General features: G+C 34.2%; 1 protein-coding gene across 10 annotated transcripts in view; it reads left to right on the forward strand.

Annotated features, from left to right (window-relative positions):
- LOC126968160 (cuticle protein 1) overlaps positions 1–25,658 on the forward strand; it is a 77,434-nt gene that overhangs the window by 19,306 nt on the left and 32,470 nt on the right. For 2 of the 10 annotated variants that reach the window (XR_007730164.1, XR_007730161.1), the window contains exons 1-2: positions 2,863–2,979; positions 3,473–3,654. The exons of 1 other annotated variant lie outside the window; for it this stretch is intronic. The gene's annotated coding sequence lies outside the window, so the exon portion shown is untranslated. Of the gene's footprint in view, positions 1–2,862; positions 2,980–3,472; positions 3,655–4,920; positions 5,030–10,579; positions 10,628–19,448; positions 19,497–25,658 lie in introns of those variants that run through there. 7 more of the 10 variants (XR_007730157.1, XR_007730158.1, XR_007730162.1 and 4 more) reach the window with 7 other exon arrangements.

The raw sequence follows: 25,658 nt of genomic DNA on the forward strand, positions 1-25,658 counted from the left end.
GTACGGGTCACCTGGTGTTAAGTAATCACCGCCGCCCACATTCTCTTGCAATACCAGAGGAATCACAAGAGCGTGTACGCGCTTTTTTTGAAGGTACCCATGTCGTATCGTCCCGGAAACATTCCACAGCTTTGTGGTACGAGGGAGAAAGCTCCTTGAAAACCGCACTGTGGAAGACCGCCACACATCCAGATGGTGGGGATGATATCCTAACTTGTAACGTGTCGTGCGAAGGTGGAATTCGGCGGCAGGAATCAGGTTAAACATATGTCAAAAATCGTTCACCCCACCAAAGAACGGTTACCAACCGAAACTTCTCGTCACTTTTTATGATCGGTAGCATGTGATACTGACCTTGTATTTGTCTCGTCTCGTTGTATGTATATCGAATGACAACTTATTCGTGAAGGTTCCGGGTAGCAGCAGTTTCATTAATAACGTTGAAAAGGGGCAATGCACTGCCGTTGATAATTATAAAATTCGAAACACACTTTAGCTTGTATTACAAGATGAAGAACTTGTATTAGGCGTTATAGTATGAAATTGCCATTTTATTGTAATCAGTACTTCGAATTCACATAGAACCTTCATGGTTTCAGATTTTTGAGTGAAACTTTTTCAAATGATATTTATGTAGATCTTTTTTTTAAATGTGCAACGTTCGTTTATCGACTTTCAGTTGTTGAAGTTATACTTCTTTAGGCGCGTTATGAAAAAATTATAAGAATGAAATTTTAAGATGCGCGCGCATGACTGTAACACAAAAGACAAAAAGATGGATACTTCGAAAATGTCGATAGATTTTCGAACACGAGTTTCGATATAAAATGATAAATAATAAAAATTAATTTAAATGTTTCAGTACAAATCGGCAAATTCATACTTCAACCCCTAATACAAACTAGATTAAAATTTTTTGAGAAATAATAAAAGATTGATCAGCGATATACTATCACTTATTAGGATATAATTATCGAATTCAAATACACTAAGATACATTAAACATAACGTTAAAAAATTTAACAATGGTGTACACCATATTGAGACGAGTCCCAGAGAATTCCAGCCCTACGTCGACTCTCATTTCTATTGTTTTAAACTCAGAATATGAAATTAGAAAATAGATCATAATCCCTTTTAGCTTAAAGCTTCCTTGCCATCGAATTTTTTGGAACCTTAAAGTCATCCAAGGTAGGTTATACATACAAGGTAGTTATAGGTGAGATGTGCATGAGTCGTGAGGAGGCGAGAGGCGAGAGCGGGTCGCGGCGGAAGGACACCGATTCCAAAATTAACAATAATCGTTACTAGAATTAGAATTATTAATTAGATTGTATAAAAATACGCATTTATTTTAATACTTTTTTAGAATAGTGTTTTTGAAGTTATTTGTTTTTTTTGTTAAAAATTTGCATAATTTTGGATGAAACGAGTATCCACTTTTGAAATAATAAAGATAATAATTATACATAATAAATATATTATTTGATCTTATTGTGGGTTTATTATATAAAAAGCTTTTACAGAGAGTGAAAAGTGGATGGAGAATATTAGATAAAAATGCAAATAAAAAAATACGCTTTTTGTTATAATATGTTTGACTGACAATGTATTACTTGCTATGTGTATTTTTGCTGTACATATTATTGCCTAGAAATTTGAGTAAGCATAGTCGATGATAAAACTTAATGTTTAACAATTAGGTAGGTTGTTGAGTCAAACAAACCTGACAAAGTTCAAAGTCAAAGTTAAAAATATTTTATTGATTTAAAATCAAAACATTGCTCATCAACGTCAGTCACAAAAAATATAATTCAGATACATACATATTAATTACACAAAATTTTAAACCTATACATATTTTAAAAAAATGCAATCCAGTGAAACAATACAAGGCTGAACCATAAAATCCATAAAAAAAAACAACTATAATACTATTCAATTCCATATTGTAATATCGTTTACGTAATCTTCAATAATGTAATAAGCCTTCGACATAAGTCTGCGTTTGATAAAAGATTTAAATTCATATAAACTTTTTTGGTAATTTATTGTAAAATTCAATTTCATCGCATGTTATTTTACAGAGCCTAGTAGGGGACACTATAAGCTTGTAGTTATTTCTAGTACTCAAATTATGTTTGTCGATTAGTTTACTGTATCAATTATAATGTTTATGTATGTGCAGGAGATTGCTATAAATATATTGACCGTACATGGTCATAATATGAATATGTTTGAATTTTTCCCTTAGAGAGCCTCGTGGGCTCATTTTGTTTATTGGCACGTACAGCTCTTTTTTGAAATATGAAGATGTTTTTTACTTCCGCTGCACTACCCCATAGTTTAACTCCATACGACATAACGCTATGAAAATAACTAAAATAGACAATTCTTGCTATATCTATGTCAGTAAGTTCCCGTATCCTTTTTACAGCAAAAGCTGCTGAACTCAATTTACTAGATAAATTATGTAAATTAGGCCCCCACTGAAGTTAGGAATCTAATGTTATACCTAAAAATACTGCATTATCATCAATTTTCAATTCTGTGTCATTGATATTTACTTTTGTAAGTACCTGCCTTACATTTGGCAGCTTAAATTTCAAACATTCTGTTTTTATTTTATTCAATAACAAATTATTCAACCTTTACATTACATGAATAATATTGAAATACAGTCATACAAATAACTTACGCATATTATTTTTAATGAACCATATCATTATAATGTAATTAAATCATAAAAACATCTCCAAATTAAATACATATAATAAATGCAAAATGAACCGCAAATTGAAATTAATATTCAAAACAGGATTGTACTTAAGAATGCAAAGAGCTCTATAAACTCAAAATAAATTGATGGATAATGGCTGCGTTGTATAAATTGGCGGGAAAACATGTCAGAGCTATCAGTCTCACTGTATAGTCGAGAGGAATCATACATACCATCACAACAACATGTACGTTAAACTGGTGAGTATAATTTAAAAATAATAAATATACCTTTACCGTATACCTTTCAAAATATATTTATAGCGATGATATCATAATATAAATACAAATTCAGACTTTATTTATTTTACTAGATTTGTTTAGTTTATATTATATTAATGTCTAATGTAATAAAAATATTAATTAATAAGATTTTGAATTATTAAAAATTCCTTGGCTTTGTTTGAGATAGCCTTATGACTTATACCATTTATACGTAGATAGACATATAAAAGCTGTGAAAACGTCGAAAAAAATTGAATTTAGAATTAACCTCTATTTTGAGCCATGCACGCACACTAACATAAAGTGTCATACAAATCGCGAGTGTAAGACGTAGCTTGTCACGCACACTAAACTCATATTCCTGGCCTATTTATATCTGTTCTCTAACAGCTAGAGACTCTGCCTAGGCGTATAAATTATATAAGCCTCAAGAATTAAAGTCCATTCAGTGTAATTTAATTATTTCCAGTTCATCATTAGCGCCCTGGCTGTGGTAGCACTTGCCCGCGAGTACCCTGCCGGCGTCCACGCCGCAATCTGCCCCAATTACCCCTTCTGTGACACTGACATCCAGGAACGGTTTACTCCAGGTGGCATGCCCATTCCTGAGTGGGTGCGCAACCCATCCATTTTACCCGTTGCCCCCACGGAGTAAGTATTTTGTTTGTCAACAATAACAAAAGTAGTGATTTTATAAATATTTTACATAATTATAAGCCTATAAGTTCAGTTACAAATAAAAATATGGTTTCAAATCAAATCAAAATAACATTATTCGTGTAGGTCACGGAAATGACACTTATGAATGTCAAAAAGATTTTTTTTCTTCTTATTGAATCTACTGCTACTTCGTAAAGGGTTGAGCTAATGAGAAGAAGTAGCAAGAAACTCATTGCCGCTCTTTGAAGTCAAGATATACATTTTCATCGTTTTACAAATCATTTCAATTACAATTTAATATGTAAAGTGATGCAACCAACATACTCAAACGTCAAATAGTCAATGCCTTATACGAGAAAGTCAAAAAATTTAATGTAAATTAATACAAAAGTTATTGAGTACAGTAGCTGCATCATCAACACACACTTTGGGTAGGTGTTGTCTTGTGACCAGATGCAAACTCTTGCTGTAAAGGCCTGGATATCTTTATAAAAACAGTATTGCTAAGAAGTTTCACAACATGTTCTAACACAGTTTCTTGATACACTTTGACTCGAGTTTTCCGACAACTTGTGGAGCTTCTTTGGAGCTATGTATGTACTCATTGTCATGTTGGTAGTATTTTACATGAATATGATCGATGGCTCTATAATGTTAATAATCATTCCATCATTTTAATTTTATATAAACCTCGAAAAAGTTACGTGAAGTGGTGAATAATTTAAAGTTCTAACTTAATAAATGCCTTAAAATTTTGCTTAAAATATTAGGTTTTAAATGTTTCAATATTTATGGTATAACTAGTTATTTCATTGATTGAACAATATTGAAATCAATAAAATAATATATATGATATATACAAGAATTATTTCGTAATAAATGCTCCCTGTTGTTATAATAAAATTGTTTCACAGCGGAACTGTCAAACCGTGCGTCACTTAATTCTCTCATAGTGAATATGTCCATACAAAACAAATATTGAAATTAAATATAATTATGGGTCCCATATCGAAATAAAAACTATCCTTTCTCTCAAGTTGGACCAAACTACACTCCATGAAGTAATCCCCATCAAAATCCGTTCATTAGTTTAGGATTCTATCGAAGACAAACAACGTGTCACGTAATTTATATATTTTAAGATGTGTTCCTCAATTCCAGTATTTATAAATAGTGGTTAATACTGCGCCTAAGACGTTCAAAAAATTATTATCTGATCTAGTAAAATAATTAAATAATTTTATTCTTTTTCTACAGGCGCCAATACCCAGCTGGTGTCAACCCTGCGGAATGTCCCAATTACCCTTACTGCTGATGAAAACCAATCTTCTTTTGCCAACCTGACAGTGAAATCAACGGCTGAAATAGCCGTTGATTTCACTGTTAATATAATATTTATTTTGTGATAAAAGTGTGATAATGTAAAGTACATACAATTAAATGTAAGATTACCCACGTTTGGCTGTTTTATTAATGTTTAGTCTTTCCGTGCCATCCCTCAGCAAAAATATTATAAGGTTGACTATTTTTAAGATGTTTTAGGATGATATAAATAAGATCCATCTTGTACCCAGTTGCCTCAAATATGTCGTAGACCTAGTGTATCATACCAAAAGAAGAATTACGATCAGCAAGGAGTCTATTTCTGTAAAATAATACTTAAACACTCAAGTGGACTGTCTTATAATGATAATGTATGTATAAGTAGATTAAATTTCACTTTTTTTAAATGTACTACTGATATTTTATATTCTCTTAGTTTTATATTTTTTTTTTGCCTTCATACAGACATAAAATTACAATTTTTATATTATATTATTACTATAGAGAAAACTTATAGTGTCAAAAATAACAATGTTAAATTACATAATTAATACTAAATATAAATATAAAATGCTAACATTAACAACAAACGTGTACTGGAAATAAAGTTAAATATGTTTTTCCCCGTAAGAAACAAGATAACATAAGTTTGTGATTAAACTTCTTTATAAATTATTTTAAGGTAACATAAAATTATCCATATTAGAAAACTCATTATAGAAATTATGTGCTCGTGTTATAAAGCTATTGAAAGCATGATTTTTTTGTGTATTGAAAATATTTAATTTACGATAGATCCGGATGAGCAGTTGGGCGCTTGCTAATCAGGACAGTCAATCTTATTTTAGTTTAGAATTTTAAAGATGTAAATACTATCGATGAATTTGCGACAAAATCAAAATCAAAACGTTTTATTGAACTAAATACATTGATTATGTATTATGATTATTACAATGGCTTAAGTTCAGTCATACACTTAATTTCATAACAATAAATAAATAATTCAAACAAATCAAATAAAATAAAAAACATTCAACGATTAACATCACATAAAAACATATCACACTAAGTAGAGCAATTCAACTCCAGGCTGCTTTATCATTTAAATAATCTTGGATATTGTAATAGCCTTTGCTGCTTTATTTACTTTTTGAGAAGGCTTTGAATTGGTTTATAGACATATTTACTATCTATTCGGGAAGTTTATTAAAGAAACGAATACATTGAGATTTAAAAGAATTACTGACTATATGGAGTCTTGTGGCAGGTATGGCAAATTTACCCTTATTTCTAATAATAATATTATGTAACTGTGCACTTAGTTGTGCGAAATTATTTTTATTCCTTTGCACGATTTCAAATCAAATTCTCGTTAATGTATTGTGAGGCCACTGTCATGATACCTATTTCTTTAAATTTATTTTTTAACTACTTTCTAGATCCCATGTTATAAATGGCTCTAAATAAAAGGATACCATAGCTCATAATACTATGGAAGTAACATAAATATAATATTCTGACCATATCTATGTTAGTCACTTCTCTTATTTTCTGAACTACATATACTGCAGAGCTTAATCTGTTTGCTAAGGCAGATATACGGTCACCCCACTGAAGTTTCTCATCTAGAGTTATACTCAAGAACACTGTCTTATTTACAAGATGCAACATTTCTCAATTTAATTTAATATGTGTGTTAATCTTTTTTACATTTCGTAATATGAATTTGAAGCATTTCGTTTCCTTACCATTAGAAGAAGATTGTTTACTTTGAACCATTTTTCGACCTTATAAATAGCATTATTTACATCTTCTATAGTAGTAGCATGTCGAATAACTTTATATAATAGTGATGTATCATCGGCAAACAATACTATCATATGTGTTCTTTATAAGATAGGTTAGGTCATCACGTCTAACTGAGTTAAGAATTTTATATTTTTCAAGTGAGTCTGCATAAGAAAGAGTTGTATTATTGGAGTGGTAATTTAATGTAATTATAATTTTCTTGTACAATTATTCTATTCGATTTACACGTTCCTAACTTATAGTAAGGTCCATACACAACAACCAAATTCCAGAAGACGTGATCTTACAAATAAAAACTTCTTTTGTTTTTTAATAATACACTTATACTTAAATAATAAATATTTATAGAATATACAGTATTTTACAGTCACGATCTGTCTCCTATCTGTTCCAATGTGCAATGTGTTCAAAGTTATAATATTATATACTTACACAAAAAATCTCATCCTTCGTGGCTTTTTTTAAGTATCACTTAATTCTTATTATTGTTTTATTGTACAAATAATGATTTAATTATCTATAATTATCGAACAATTTGCGTTTAAGTGATAAATTAGAAATAAATAACTATGTATTATTCCTACTTACTTACATGTGATTCGAGAATAATACAAAAATATTAATATACGAACCATTTCATTTTGTGGATTTTATTGATATATTATATTTATGTGTATATTTTAATAATTATTCATAATAATCTTATCAGTGGCCAGAATGTCACCGGGAGGGTACGTCTGGACATTAAGAAAGGGCGTGTTGGTTCCCCGCGTACTCATTAAGGCGAGGTTTTCCCAACACTTTAGGTAAAAATCGCTCGAACGTATTTGGGATCATTTTTTAAATCCAAGATGGCCGCTGCGCAAAATTATGAGTTCAACAATATGGGTATCGTATCCGAGGTTCTCGAGGGTGCAGAGAACTATTTTGCGATCATTTTTGAAATCCAAGATGGCCGTGTCGCAAAAATATGTATTCAACAATATGTTTATCGTATCCGACGTTCTCGAGGATGCAGAGAACTATTTAAGGATCATTTATGAAATCCAAGGTGGCCGCCGTGCAAAATTTAATTTCATCAATATGGGTACCAAATAATGATATTTACGATATTCATAGAGTTAGTTCCAGAAAAAAGACCATTTTAACAGGACAGGTAGCACAATACATTTAATTATTAAATTAGGTGGAGCCCACAAGAATTATAATTATAGAAGAAACTGACTAGCCACTCTCTTCAATACGAAACACATGGATATTCCGCGTAATTTGGGATCATTTATTAAATCCTAGATGGCCGTGCAAAATAATCATATAATTAATAGTATTTAGTAGATAATTATAAAATATTTTATTTCACCTTATTTTGGGTTATTTATACAAAAGGCTTTTACATAAATATTTTTAATACTGATGCCCACGCCGAGAAAAGTGAATGGAGAATATTAGATACAAATGCAGATAAAAAATTACACTTTTTGTTATAATATGTTTGAGTGACAATATAAAACTTGCGTTGTGTATTTTTTCTGTAGCCTAGAAATTTGAGTAAGCATTCGATGAAACAATAAATGTTTATCAATTAGGTAGGTTGTTGAATCAAACAAACCTCCCAAAGGAAAAAATTTAAAATTATATGAATAATGGTCAAATACGGTCCTACAATATAATGATGTCATTATAATATAATTATATTTATTAATTACATCTCCAAATTAAATACATAGTAATTAATGCGAAAAGAACCGCAAATTGAAATTTATGTTCAAAACAGGATCGTACTAAAGAATGCAAAGAGCTCTAGTTACTCAAATTAAATTGATGGATGTTGGCTGCGTTGTATAAATTGGCGCAAAAACATGTCACAGCTATAGTAGCTATAGGCCTATTAGCTTAATTAACTCGATCGGGAAACTTTACGAAAGATTAATTCTCGCGCGTCTTAATCATTACATCGCGGAGCTTAACCTGATACAGTTCGGATTCAGAACCGGTCACTCGTGTCCCCAGCAGGCTCACCAACTCACCGAGTACATCCTCATACGGCGTCAATTTCACGCTACCACGGCAGCCGTGTTTTTCGATGTCGCGAAGGCCTTCGACAAGGTATGGCACAACGGCTTACTATTCAAGCTGTTATCAACTGGGAGTGCCAGACAGGCTCGTGCGCATCATATGAGCCTACCTTACTGATCACTCCTTCCGATATCGAGTAGAGGGCACCATATCCTCACCCAGACTCATCAGATCTGGCGTGCCACAGGGTTCGGTCCTCTCTCCCACTCTTTTCTCGCACTTCACGAGCGACATTCCCAAGTTTCCAAGTGTCCAGCTCGCTCAGTATGCTGACGACACGGCACTCTACTTCGGCTCCAACCGCTCAACCTTGAGCAAGAACATTAAAGTGCTTCAAGGGGAGTCGATGAACTAGGCAACTGGTTCAGAAAATGGCGGATTGAAGTGAACCCCACCAAGAGTGCAGCGGTACTCTTCGGTAACGCGAATAGCCGCGCTAAAAAAACAACCGACCGACGTTATTAAACTGTATGAAACACCCATTGACAAGTGACGTTCAACAGCAATATGAACTTCAGGAAACATATTGATACGGTATGCAATAGAGCCCGATTTGTCCTCAGTCGCCTTTATCCACTTGTGTGTGGGCGAAGCAAACTTCCGCTCAAACACAAAGTGACGCTGTACAAAACCATCGTACAGCCCATACTGTCATACGCAAGCGTCGTTTTCGCGCACACCCGACCGAGCTACTTACGTCGTTTGCAAGCAAAATAAATTCACGCGCATGGCAACCGGAGCCCCGTGGTTCATCCGAAACGTTGACCTTCACCGCGACCTAGAGCTTCCGACGATAGCTCAACACTTTAAAGAGATCTCGCGACGCTTCTTTGACAAGGCGCTTAACCATCCCAACATCTTGGTTAGGAAGGCATGCGGGTACACCCCCCTTCACCATAGTCTCAACCCAATAAGACACGTAACGGTAGACCCGGATTACGACATCACCATCGCGAACGCGACACCCACACAAACACCGACACAGACACGCACACACCTCCTTCGCAGGCGTAGGCGCGGTCAACCACCGCAAACCACTGGCACTCGTCACTCTGACGATGGCCAGCGGCACGAACCCTAGATACACCACACATTGTTTTGATACCCGACGAGACGCTTGTCCTCGTCCTGTAATCATTTCAATACACTCACTCACACACGGAGTGACTGACGGACTGACATCCACCACTTACACAATCACAAACACACTCCACAAACAGACACAAACACAAACATATATGCACACAAACATTTACACTACTTACATACATACAAACATACAAACATACAAACATACAAACATACAATCATAAACACATACATACACACTTACATACATTACACAAAAATTCACCACACTCGCCGGCGAGTGTGTTCTTCTCATCTTTCATCTTTCATCCTCATTTCATCTTCATTTTCATTCTCTCTCCTTCCCACAAGCACACAGCCGGTCTGAGGTTCGATTCTCCTTAGGAGACGCCCCGCGGCTGTTGTTGCATAGTCTTTGCGGCCTCCACGGCCCACGTCCTACTTCGCTGTGAAAGCCAGGGCTGCTAACAGCACAGAGGAGGTTTTAGTCGGTATGGGGCGTCCGCTTACGCGGACACTCGAGTCCGACATACTACGCCCCGTTCCGGGGCGTAAATACATAACAGTATTTCGTCCTCTCAAAAAAAAAAAAAGTCACAGCTATCAGTCTCACTGTAAAGTCGAGAGGATTCATATATACCATCACAACAACATGTACGTTAAACTGGTGAGTTTAATTTTAAAATAATAAACTATACCTTTCTAGAAATATTAATAGCAATGATATGATTATATACGCACGAATTCATACTATATTTATTTTACTGGATTTGAACACGGACGAGTCAAAAAAGGTACGCCGTGATTAACAAGTGAAGCACCGTTATGCTAGTGTGTGTGCGGTTACGGGGGATACTAGTTACACAATTTTTTCTCCCTTAAATAATCATATATGGCCACAAATACATAAATAGTATCATTTTTACACTTTTTCTCTTTTCTTTTATTGAGACGGAAACTGATCTGTCACAGACGATGACAATTCTCATAATAGCCGCCTACCGGCCTGTAGTAGTGTGTGTGTGTGGGGCTATGTATTTACACGTTAATCAGCTTGTTTTGGTGCTACACTGTTATGTAAGGTGACACAGGGTCCTTTATTTTTTTCTAGTCCGTGGATTTGAATAGTTTTTTTGTATGCAATGTCTAATGTTATAAAAAAGGCATTATTCATTAATAAGCAGTAGTTCAAAACTACTTTTTTGAATTATAAAAAAATCATTGGCATTGTTTGAGGTATTTTTAAGGTAGTTTTCATTATTTAAGAATTTCATCAAATCGAGATCTGCGAAAGAGCTGAGAGAGCTGTGAAAACGTCGAAAAAATTGATTGAATTTAGAATGAACGTCTATTTTGAACAATGCACACACACTAGCACAAAGTGTCACAAAAATCGCGAGTTTAAGAAGTAGCCTGTCACGCACACTAAACTTATATTCCTGGCCTGTCTTTATCTGTTGTCTAACAGCAAAAGAATTATTTTAATTATTATTTTAAATTTTTTACGCCTTAAGAATAAAAGTATCCGTTCAGTGTAATTTAATTATTTTCAGTTCATCATTAGCGCCCTGGCTGTGGTAGTGCTTGCCCGCGAGTACCCTGCCGGCGTCTACCCCGCAATCTGCCCCAATTACCCCTTCTGTGACACTGACATCCAGGAACAATTTACCCTAGATGGCATGCCTATTCCTGAGTGGGTGCGCAACCCATCCATTTTACCGGTCGCTCCCACAGAGTAAGTATTTTGTTTGTCAACAATAACAATAACAGCGATATTGTAAATATTTGCCATGATCATAAGCTATAAGTTCTTTAACAAATAAAATGCTTTGGATAGATCTGGTCTTGTGAGCAGACGTAAGCTCTTACTGAAAAGGCCTATATACCTTTATAAAAAGCGCATTGATAGAAAATTTCACAAGCTGTTCTAACACAGTTTCTTGATACACTTTGACCCGAGTTTTCCGTGCACTTGTACTGCACGAACTCTTTGTCATTTTACTTGTTGTGATTAATTGGTTTTGTTGGTGGTATTTTACTTGAACATGATCGATGGTTTGTGCAAGGTCATCACTGTAATTCTGTTTCATTTAATGCTTACATCATTCCATTATTTTGATTTTATATTAACTTCGAAAAAGTTATGTGAAATGATTGAAGTTTCTAACATAACATGCACTCAAAATTTGTTTGAAAAAAATTATGGGGGTATATTTTCTTTCCATTATTATGGTATTACTAGTTATTTCATTGATAAAAAGATTTTGAAATTAATAAAGTAATATATAATATGGACCTATTTTTATAATGGTATGTGTTCCTCAATTCCAGCAGGCTTTTAAAAAAAGTGGTTAATATTGCGCTTTTGACGTTCAAGAACTTATTTTCTGATCTAGTAAAAAAAAATATTCTTTTTCTAGAGACGCCAATACCCAGCCGGTGTCAACCCTGCGGAATGCCCCAATTACCCTTACTGCTGATGAAAACGGATCTTCTATAGCCAACCTGACAGTGAAATCAACGGCTGAAATGTAAATATTTATTTTGTGATAAAAGTGTGATTATGTAAAGTACATACAATTAAATGTTAAATTACCCATTTTTGGCTGTTTTATTAATGTTTGATATTTCTTTACCGACCAGCTTTAGAAAAATATAAGTTTGAACATTTCTAAAATGTTTAAAGATGACACTCATATTCATAAAATTCATCTTGTACCCAGTTTCCTCAAATATGTAATAGACCTAGTGTATCATACCAGAAAAAGTCAGCGAGGAGTATATTTCTGCAAAATGTCTGTCTTATAATGTAATGTAGCTAAAACCTTAGCGTAGCGTAGCACCTTTTCTTTGTCCAGCAGTGGACGTCTTCTGGCTGATGATTATGATGATGTTGATGTCTGAAAGGACTGAATCAAATCCACATAATATACGACTCCTTTCATTAAAACAATAAAAAGGGAAAAAGCAAAAGTACTTGGGAGCTATACGATAAACTAAAAGATGCTATATTTTCTTTTTAATAAGTGTACGTGCTTATGATTTCTCTGGTTTTGCAGGGGAATGTGGGTGGCGATGATCACTTAATATCAAGTCCGCTCATATTTTTTTCATGGAAAAGGAGGCCAAACGAGCCTACGGTTAAGTGATCTCCTTTGCGATTCCTTGCGATTGCAAACGCCAGAGGAATCACAGGAGCGTTGCTGGTCTTTAAGGAAGGTGTACTCGCTTTTTTTGAAGGTACCCATGTCGTATCGTCCAGGAAACACCGCACAAGGAAGTTCATTCAACAGCTTTGTAGTACGTGGAAGAAAGCTCCTTAAAAACCACACTGTGGAGGACCGCCACACGTTCTGATGGTGGTGATGATATCCTTTTTTCGCCTCTTTTATAAAAACAGAAGGATCTTCAACACATTTTATAAATAAACAAAATGTCCAATCCACCACAGGAGCGTGATCTCAGCGAAATATTTTTAGAACGCAAAATAAGGAGAGTTTCTTGCGCCGTTTCTTCTCTCTCAGAGAGCCATTTGTTTCCGAAAAAATGCATTTTATGCCTTTTAGAACAAAGTTTAAGCTTAGGTAACACTAGTAAAGGGGCACGCGCTAACGAAATCACCCAGGCACAACAAGCAGCGTCCGTATACAAGTATCTTGCTCTAACTAGCCATTAAAAAGCATTTATTTTCTCAAAATTGATTCCTTTATAATTATTTTTGATGTCATTTCTAATATACTATACACTATTACCGCTTCGGAAACAAATGACGCTCTGAGAGAGAAGAGGCGGCGCAAGAAACCCTCCCATCATTCTTTTTTTGCGCTCTTTTTAATCAAATATATAATGTTGCACTGTGATTGCTATTGCTATAAAATACTTATAATCTAGTCCCAGGCTGTCGGATCACTTAGATATTCAGCTGTAGAGTACTAGGATTTACGACAGATCCATTTTTTAATAAAAAATTTAGATTTATTTTCATTTTCTAAAAATTTAATATATTTAATTCCTGAACAGTGGCTGACTTTATTATAAAATTTTATACATTTACCCTTAAAGCTATTATGAAGCCTACTATTTATTTATTTTAATCTATTTATTTAAGATGTACCGACAATAACTCAACTTAACATTAACAATTGATTTGCACTTTCATACTAATTCTAGGTTGGTTATTCTAATTAGGTAGGTACATTCAGCATTTTAATTATGAAAAAATTAAGTAACTTAGTAATAAATCTTAATTCTAGAAACTATACAATGTAAATAATTATAATGTGGTAAGTGTGGAATTACAAAAAAATAAAAGTAAGAATAATAAGTCAATGATATTTAAATTTTTTTGTTTTTATAATTTATTTTATTAACTAATAGTGTCAAATTTCGCAATGTTAAATTACATACCTAATGCTAAATATAAAATGTTAAGGTTGGTTAATAATCCTTATAAGGTTGAATATGTTTTTCCCCGTGAGAAATAAGATTACATAAGTTTGAGATAAAACTTCTTATGAATTATTTATAAAGTAACCTAAAATTATCCATATCAGAAAACTCCTTACTATAGAAATTATGTGCACGTGGTATAAAGCTATTGAAATTTACGATAGATCCGGATGGGCAGTTGGGCGCGTGCTGTAAATGATATTTTTAAAGAAACATATGGACAGTCAATCTTATTTTAGTTTAGAATTTTATAGATATACATAATATCGATGAATTTACGACAAAATCAAAAATCAAAATCAAAACGTATATTGAACTAATTACATTGATTAACAATGGCTTAAGATCAGTCATACACTTGATTTCATAACAATAAATAAATAATATCAAACTGATAAAATTATTATCAAACAAATCAAATAAAATAAAAAATATTAAACAATTTAAATCACATAAAAACAAATCACACTTAGTAGAGCAATTCAATTCCACGCTGCTTTATCATTTAAATAATCTTGGATATTGTAATAGCCTTTGCAGCTTAATTAACTTTTTGTGAAGGCTTTGAATTTGCTTATAGACTTAATATTTGCCTATTCGGGAAGTTTATTAATAAGAAAGGAATACATTGACATTTAAAAGAATTACTGACTTTATGGAGTCTTGTGGCAGGTATGGCAAGTTTACCCTTATTTCTAGTATTAATACTATGTAAACCACTTAGTTTTGTGAAATTATTTTAATTCCTTTGTACAGACATCAAATTCACGTAAATTTAATGTGAGGCCACTGTAATACCAATTTCTTTAAATTTATTCTTTAACGACATTCTAGATCCCATGTTATAAATGGCTCTAACGGTTCTCATCTGCAGCACAAATATCGCATTGATCTCAGCATTACCCCATAAAAGGATACCATTGTTCATAATACTATGGTAGTAACTAAAATATACTATTCTGGTCGTATCTATGTCAGTCAGTTCTCTTATTTTATTAACTACATAATATACTGCAGAGCTTAATCTGTTTGCTAAGGCAGATATATGGTCACCCCACTGAAGTTTCTCATCTAGAGTTATACTCAAGAACACTGTCTTATTTACAAGATGCAACATTTCTCAATTTAATTTAATATGTGTGTTAATCTTTTTTACATTTGGTAATATGAATTTGAAGCATTTCGTTTCCTTACCATTAGAAGAAGATTGTTTACTTTGAACCATTTTTCGACCTTATAAATAGCATTATTTACATCTTCTATAGTAGTAGCATGTCGAATAACTTTATATAATAGTGATGTATCATCGGCAAACAATACTATCATATGTGTTCTTTATAAGATAGGTTAGGTCATCACGTCTAACTGAGTTAAGAATTTTATATTTTTCAAGTGAGTCTGCATAAGAAAGAGTTGTATTATTGGAGTGGTAATTTAATGTAATTATAATTTTCTTGTACAATTATTCTATTCGATTTACACGTTCCTAACTTATAGTAAGGTCCATACACAACAACCAAATTCCAGAAGACGTGATCTTACAAATAAAAACTTCTTTTGTTTTTTAATAATACACTTATACTTATATAATAAATACTTATAGAATATACAGTATTTTACAGTCACGATCTGTCTCCTATCTGTTCCAATGTGCGATGTGTTCAAAGTTATAATATTATATACTTACACAAAAAATCTCATCCTTCGTGGCTTTTTTTAAGTATCACTTAATTCTTATTATTGTTTTATTGTACAAATAATGATTTAATTAGCTATAATTATCGAACAATTTGCGTTTAAGTGATAAATTAGAAATAAATAATTATGTATTATTCCTACTTACTTACATGTGATTCGAGAATAATACAAAAATATTAATATACGAACCATTTCATTTTGTGGATTTTATTGATATATTATATTTATGTGTATATTTTAATAATTATTCATAATAATCTTATCAGTGGCCAGAATGTCACCGGGAGGGTACGTCTGGACATTAAGAAAGGGCGTGTTGGTTCCCCGCGTACTCATTAAGGCGAGGTTTTCCCAACACTTTAGGTAAAAATCGCTCGAACGTATTTGGGATCATTTTTTAAATCCAAGATGGCCGCTGCGCAAAATTATGAGTTCAACAATATGGGTATCGTATCCGAGGTTCTCGAGGGTGCAGAGAACTATTTTGCGATCATTTTTGAAATCCAAGATGGCCGTGTCGCAAAAATATGTATTCAACAATATGTTTATCGTATCCGACGTTCTCGAGGATGCAGAGAACTATTTAAGGATCATTTATGAAATCCAAGGTGGCCGCCGTGCAAAATTTAATTTCATCAATATGGGTACCAAATAATGATATTTACGATATTCATAGAGTTAGTTCCAGAAAAAAGACCATTTTAACAGGACAGGTAGCACAATACATTTAATTATTAAATTAGGTGGAGCCCACAAGAATTATAATTATAGAAGAAACTGACTAGCCACTCTCTTCAATACGAAACACATGGATATTCCGCGTAATTTGGGATCATTTATTAAATCCTAGATGGCCGTGCAAAATAATCATATAATTAATAGTATTTAGTAGATAATTATAAAATATTTTATTTCACCTTATTTTGGGTTATTTATACAAAAGGCTTTTACATAAATATTTTTAATACTGATGCCCACGCCGAGAAAAGTGAATGGAGAATATTAGATACAAATGCAGATAAAAAATTACACTTTTTGTTATAATATGTTTGAGTGACAATATAAAACTTGCGTTGTGTATTTTTTCTGTAGCCTAGAAATTTGAGTAAGCATTCGATGAAACAATAAATGTTTATCAATTAGGTAGGTTGTTGAATCAAACAAACCTCCCAAAGGAAAAAATTTAAAATTATATGAATAATGGTCAAATACGGTCCTACAATATAATGATGTCATTATAATATAATTATATTTATTAATTACATCTCCAAATTAAATACATAGTAATTAATGCGAAAAGAACCGCAAATTGAAATTTATGTTCAAAACAGGATCGTACTAAAGAATGCAAAGAGCTCTAGTTACTCAAATTAAATTGATGGATGTTGGCTGCGTTGTATAAATTGGCGCAAAAACATGTCACAGCTATAGTAGCTATAGGCCTATTAGCTTAATTAACTCGATCGGGAAACTTTACGAAAGATTAATTCTCGCGCGTCTTAATCATTACATCGCGGAGCTTAACCTGATACAGTTCGGATTCAGAACCGGTCACTCGTGTCCCCAGCAGGCTCACCAACTCACCGAGTACATCCTCATACGGCGTCAATTTCACGCTACCACGGCAGCCGTGTTTTTCGATGTCGCGAAGGCCTTCGACAAGGTATGGCACAACGGCTTACTATTCAAGCTGTTATCAACTGGGAGTGCCAGACAGGCTCGTGCGCATCATATGAGCCTACCTTACTGATCACTCCTTCCGATATCGAGTAGAGGGCACCATATCCTCACCCAGACTCATCAGATCTGGCGTGCCACAGGGTTCGGTCCTCTCTCCCACTCTTTTCTCGCACTTCACGAGCGACATTCCCAAGTTTCCAAGTGTCCAGCTCGCTCAGTATGCTGACGACACGGCACTCTACTTCGGCTCCAACCGCTCAACCTTGAGCAAGAACATTAAAGTGCTTCAAGGGGAGTCGATGAACTAGGCAACTGGTTCAGAAAATGGCGGATTGAAGTGAACCCCACCAAGAGTGCAGCGGTACTCTTCGGTAACGCGAATAGCCGCGCTAAAAAAACAACCGACCGACGTTATTAAACTGTATGAAACACCCATTGACAAGTGACGTTCAACAGCAATATGAACTTCAGGAAACATATTGATACGGTATGCAATAGAGCCCGATTTGTCCTCAGTCGCCTTTATCCACTTGTGTGTGGGCGAAGCAAACTTCCGCTCAAACACAAAGTGACGCTGTACAAAACCATCGTACAGCCCATACTGTCATACGCAAGCGTCGTTTTCGCGCACACCCGACCGAGCTACTTACGTCGTTTGCAAGCAAAATAAATTCACGCGCATGGCAACCGGAGCCCCGTGGTTCATCCGAAACGTTGACCTTCACCGCGACCTAGAGCTTCCGACGATAGCTCAACACTTTAAAGAGATCTCGCGACGCTTCTTTGACAAGGCGCTTAACCATCCCAACATCTTGGTTAGGAAGGCATGCGGGTACACCCCCCTTCACCATAGTCTCAACCCAATAAGACACGTAACGGTAGACCCGGATTACGACATCACCATCGCGAACGCGACACCCACACAAACACCGACACAGACACGCACACACCTCCTTCGCAGGCGTAGGCGCGGTCAACCACCGCAAACCACTGGCACTCGTCACTCTGACGATGGCCAGCGGCACGAACCCTAGATACACCACACATTGTTTTGATACCCGACGAGACGCTTGTCCTCGTCCTGTAATCATTTCAATACACTCACTCACACACGGAGTGACTGACGGACTGACATCCACCACTTACACAATCACAAACACACTCCACAAACAGACACAAACACAAACATATATGCACACAAACATTTACACTACTTACATACATACAAACATACAAACATACAAACATACAAACATACAATCATAAACACATACATACACACTTACATACATTACACAAAAATTCACCACACTCGCCGGCGAGTGTGTTCTTCTCATCTTTCATCTTTCATCCTCATTTCATCTTCATTTTCATTCTCTCTCCTTCCCACAAGCACACAGCCGGTCTGAGGTTCGATTCTCCTTAGGAGACGCCCCGCGGCTGTTGTTGCATAGTCTTTGCGGCCTCCACGGCCCACGTCCTACTTCGCTGTGAAAGCCAGGGCTGCTAACAGCACAGAGGAGGTTTTAGTCGGTATGGGGCGTCCGCTTACGCGGACACTCGAGTCCGACATACTACGCCCCGTTCCGGGGCGTAAATACATAACAGTATTTCGTCCTCTCAAAAAAAAAAAAAGTCACAGCTATCAGTCTCACTGTAAAGTCGAGAGGATTCATATATACCATCACAACAACATGTACGTTAAACTGGTGAGTTTAATTTTAAAATAATAAACTATACCTTTCTAGAAATATTAATAGCAATGATATGATTATATACGCACGAATTCATACTATATTTATTTTACTGGATTTGAACACGGACGAGTCAAAAAAGGTACGCCGTGATTAACAAGTGAAGCACCGTTATGCTAGTGTGTGTGCGGTTACGGGGGATACTAGTTACACAATTTTTTCTCCCTTAAATAATCATATATGGCCACAAATACATAAATAGTATCATTTTTACACTTTTTCTCTTTTCTTTTATTGAGACGGAAACTGATCTGTCACAGACGATGACAATTCTCATAATAGCCGCCTACCGGCCTGTAGTAGTGTGTGTGTGTGGGGCTATGTATTTACACGTTAATCAGCTTGTTTTGGTGCTACACTGTTATGTAAGGTGACACAGGGTCCTTTATTTTTTTCTAGTCCGTGGATTTGAATAGTTTTTTTGTATGCAATGTCTAATGTTATAAAAAAGGCATTATTCATTAATAAGCAGTAGTTCAAAACTACTTTTTTGAATTATAAAAAAATCATTGGCATTGTTTGAGGTATTTTTAAGGTAGTTTTCATTATTTAAGAATTTCATCAAATCGAGATCTGCGAAAGAGCTGAGAGAGCTGTGAAAACGTCGAAAAAATTGATTGAATTTAGAATGAACGTCTATTTTGAACAATGCACACACACTAGCACAAAGTGTCACAAAAATCGCGAGTTTAAGAAGTAGCCTGTCACGCACACTAAACTTATATTCCTGGCCTGTCTTTATCTGTTGTCTAACAGCAAAAGAATTATTTTAATTATTATTTTAAATGTTTTACGCCTTAAGAATAAAAGTATCCGTTCAGTGTAATTTAATTATTTTCAGTTCATCATTAGCGCCCTGGCTGTGGTAGTGCTTGCCCGCGAGTACCCTGCCGGCGTCTACCCCGCAATCTGCCCCAATTACCCCTTCTGTGACACTGACATCCAGGAACAATTTACCCTAGATGGCATGCCTATTCCTGAGTGGGTGCGCAACCCATCCATTTTACCGGTCGCTCCCACAGAGTAAGTATTTTGTTTGTCAACAATAACAATAACAGCGATATTGTAAATATTTGCCATGATCATAAGCTATAAGTTCTTTAACAAATAAAATGCTTTGGATAGATCTGGTCTTGTGAGCAGACGTAAGCTCTTACTGAAAAGGCCTATATACCTTTATAAAAAGCGCATTGATAGAAAATTTCACAAGCTGTTCTAACACAGTTTCTTGATACACTTTGACCCGAGTTTTCCGTGCACTTGTACTGCACGAACTCTTTGTCATTTTACTTGTTGTGATTAATTGGTTTTGTTGGTGGTATTTTACTTGAACATGATCGATGGTTTGTGCAAGGTCATCACTGTAATTCTGTTTCATTTAATGCTTACATCATTCCATTATTTTGATTTTATATTAACTTCGAAAAAGTTATGTGAAATGATTGAAGTTTCTAACATAACATGCACTCAAAATTTGTTTGAAAAAAATTATGGGGGTATATTTTCTTTCCATTATTATGGTATTACTAGTTATTTCATGGATAAAAAGATTTTGAAATTAATAAAGTAATATATAATATGGACCTATTTTTATAATGGTATGTGTTCCTCAATTCCAGCAGTCTTTTAAAAAAAGTGGTTAATATTGCGCTTTTGACGTTCAAGAACTTATTTTCTGATCTAGTAAAAAAAAAATATTCTTTTTCTAGAGACGCCAATACCCAGCCGGTGTCAACCCTGCGGAATGCCCCAATTACCCTTACTGCTGATGAAAACGGATCTTCTATAGCCAACCTGACAGTGAAATCAACGGCTGAAATGTAAATATTTATTTTGTGATAAAAGTGTGATTATGTAAAGTACATACAATTAAATGTTAAATTACCCATTTTTGGCTGTTTTATTAATGTTTGATATTTCTTTACCGACCAGCTTTAGAAAAATATAAGTTTGAACATTTCTAAAATGTTTAAAGATGACACTCATATTCATAAAATTCATCTTGTACCCAGTTTCCTCAAATATGTAATAGACCTAGTGTATCATACCAGAAAAAGTCAGCGAGGAGTATATTTCTGCAAAATGTCTGTCTTATAATGTAATGTAGCTAAAACCTTAGCGTAGCGTAGCACCTTTTCTTTGTCCAGCAGTGGACGTCTTCTGGCTGATGATTATGATGATGTTGATGTCTGAAAGGACTGAATCAAATCCACATAATATACGACTCCTTTCATTAAAACAATAAAAAGGGAAAAAGCAAAAGTACTTGGGAGCTATACGATAAACTAAAAGATGCTATATTTTCTTTTTAATAAGTGTACGTGCTTATGATTTCTCTGGTTTTGCAGGGGAATGTGGGTGGCGATGATCACTTAATATCAAGTCCGCTCATATTTTTTTCATGGAAAAGGAGGCCAAACGAGCCTACGGTTAAGTGATCTCCTTTGCGATTCCTTGCGATTGCAAACGCCAGAGGAATCACAGGAGCGTTGCTGGTCTTTAAGGAAGGTGTACTCGCTTTTTTTGAAGGTACCCATGTCGTATCGTCCAGGAAACACCGCACAAGGAAGTTCATTCAACAGCTTTGTAGTACGTGGAAGAAAGCTCCTTAAAAACCACACTGTGGAGGACCGCCACACGTTCTGATGGTGGTGATGATATCCTTTTTTCGCCTCTTTTATAAAAACAGAAGGATCTTCAACACATTTTATAAATAAACAAAATGTCCAATCCACCACAGGAGCGTGATCTCAGCGAAATATTTTTAGAACGCAAAATAAGGAGAGTTTCTTGCGCCGTTTCTTCTCTCTCAGAGAGCCATTTGTTTCCGAAAAAATGCATTTTATGCCTTTTAGAACAAAGTTTAAGCTTAGGTAACACTAGTAAAGGGGCACGCGCTAACGAAATCACCCAGGCACAACAAGCAGCGTCCGTATACAAGTATCTTGCTCTAACTAGCCATTAAAAAGCATTTATTTTCTCAAAATTGATTCCTTTATAATTATTTTTGATGTCATTTCTAATATACTATACACTATTACCGCTTCGGAAACAAATGACGCTCTGAGAGAGAAGAGGCGGCGCAAGAAACCCTCCCATCATTCTTTTTTTGCGCTCTTTTTAATCAAATATATAATATTGCACTGTGATTGCTATTGCTATAAAATACTTATAATCTAGTCCCAGGCTGTCGGATCACTTAGATATTCAGCTGTAGAGTACTAGGATTTACGACAGATCCATATTTTAATAAAAAATTTAGATTTATTTTCATTTTCTAAAAATTTAATATATTTAATTCCTGAACAGTGGCTGACTTTATTATAAAATTTTATACATTTACCCTTAAAGCTATTATGAAGCCTACTATTTATTTATTTTAATCTATTTATTTAAGATGTACCGACAATAACTCAACTTAACATTAACAATTGATTTGCACTTTCATACTAATTCTAGGTTGGTTATTCTAATTAGGTAGGTACATTCAGCATTTTAATTATGAAAAAATTAAGTAACTTAGTAATAAATCTTAATTCTAGAAACTATACAATGTAAATAATTATAATGTGGTAAGTGTGGAATTACAAAAAAATAAAAGTAAGAATAATAAGTCAATGATATTTAAATTTTTTTGTTTTTATAATTTATTTTATTAACTAATAGTGTCAAATTTCGCAATGTTAAATTACATACCTAATGCTAAATATAAAATGTTAAGGTTGGTTAATAATCCTTATAAGGTTGAATATGTTTTTCCCCGTGAGAAATAAGATTACATAAGTTTGAGATAAAACTTCTTATGAATTATTTATAAAGTAACCTAAAATTATCCATATCAGAAAACTCCTTACTATAGAAATTATGTGCACGTGGTATAAAGCTATTGAAATTTACGATAGATCCGGATGGGCAGTTGGGCGCGTGCTGTAAATGATATTTTTAAAGAAACATATGGACAGTCAATCTTATTTTAGTTTAGAATTTTATAGATATACATAATATCGATGAATTTACGACAAAATCAAAAATCAAAATCAAAACGTATATTGAACTAATTACATTGATTAACAATGGCTTAAGATCAGTCATACACTTGATTTCATAACAATAAATAAATAATATCAAACTGATAAAATTATTATCAAACAAATCAAATAAAATAAAAAATATTAAACAATTTAAATCACATAAAAACAAATCACACTTAGTAGAGCAATTCAATTCCACGCTGCTTTATCATTTAAATAATCTTGGATATTGTAATAGCCTTTGCAGCTTAATTAACTTTTTGTGAAGGCTTTGAATTTGCTTATAGACTTAATATTTGCCTATTCGGGAAGTTTATTAATAAGAAAGGAATACATTGACATTTAAAAGAATTACTGACTTTATGGAGTCTTGTGGCAGGTATGGCAAGTTTACCCTTATTTCTAGTATTAATACTATGTAAACCACTTAGTTTTGTGAAATTATTTTAATTCCTTTGTACAGACATCAAATTCACGTAAATTTAATGTGAGGCCACTGTAATACCAATTTCTTTAAATTTATTCTTTAACGACATTCTAGATCCCATGTTATAAATGGCTCTAACGGTTCTCATCTGCAGCACAAATATCGCATTGATCTCAGCATTACCCCATAAAAGGATACCATTGTTCATAATACTATGGTAGTAACTAAAATATACTATTCTGGTCGTATCTATGTCAGTCAGTTCTCTTATTTTATTAACTACATAATATACTGCAGAGCTTAATCTGTTTGCTATGGCAGATATATGGTCACCCCACTGAAGTTTCTCGTATAGAGTTATACTCAAGAACACTGTCTTATTTACAAGATCCAACATTTCTCCATTTAATTGAATATGTGTCTTAATCTTTTTTAAATTTGGTAATATGAATTTGTAGTATTTCCTTTTCTTATCATTTAAAAGAAGATTATTTACTTTGAACCATTGTTCTATCTTAGAAATAGCATTATTCACATCTTCAGTAGTGGTTGCATGTCGATTAACGTTAAATAATAGTGATGTATCATCCGCGAACAATACTATAATACTATTAATATCATGTGTGCCAAAGGCAATTTTCAAAACTCTCCATACGCTTGGTATTAGTAAAATATTTGTGTACTGGGCTATTAAGAGGTACAATGAGACCTCCTCTGTTTGAGACAGAAAAAGACCTGACCTTCGTACGAAAAAGGTGGTCAAAAGCAGTAAGGGAAAGAATTCGAAGAAATCCTCACTTTCGGTGAGATTTTAGCCGAGGAAAAGATTTTATCTCGGGAGATGAAGATAACACCTAGAACCATGTCGCGTAAATTAATAGATGACTAAAGACTCGAAGCCTATAAGAGACGTACTGGTCATTTCTTAACTGATAACTTAAAAAAAATAAGGGTGGTAAAATCGAAAGAGCTACTGAAGCGGTAAGCAAATGGAGGTCACAGAAAAATTTTGTTTATGGATAAGATAACTGAGCAACATTTTAACAAATAATATGGCCGTATTTATGCTCAAAGCTCTAAGGAAGCTTCACAATTAGTCGACAGTGTGCAACGTGGGCACTATCCAACATCGGTGATGGTTTGGTGGGGTATTAGCTATGAAAGAGTGACTGAGCCATACTTTTGTAAAAACGGTATCAAAACATCGGCACAAGTGTATCAAGATACCATTCTTGAGAAAGTAGGGAAGCCCCTTAACAACATAATGTTCAATAACCAAAAATGGTCCTTCCAGCAAGACTCGGCGCCGGGTCATAAAGCTCGGTTTACGCAGTCTTGGTTGGAAATGAACGTTTAGGACTTCATCAGACTTGAAAACTATTCGTCGTCTAGTCCTGATCTTAATCCGCTAGATTATGATTTATGGTCAGTTTTAGAAAGTACGTCTTGCTCTAACTCTATTGGCAGTGAAGAATTTTCCCATGGATCTTTCCATGCGTGCGTGTTTCTATTGATAAATGGCCTCAACGTTTAAAGGACTGTATTGGAGACCAATTCAAATAAGCTTTTTATATTTTAAATTGTTTTATATTTATGTATTAAACTATCACACTGTAAAAGTAATAAATGTTAGTAATTGTAATAGATTTTTTTTTCTTT

Source organism: Leptidea sinapis, chromosome 15 (genome assembly GCF_905404315.1).
Source record: "Leptidea sinapis chromosome 15, ilLepSina1.1, whole genome shotgun sequence".
NCBI lineage: Eukaryota > Metazoa > Arthropoda > Insecta > Lepidoptera > Pieridae > Leptidea > Leptidea sinapis.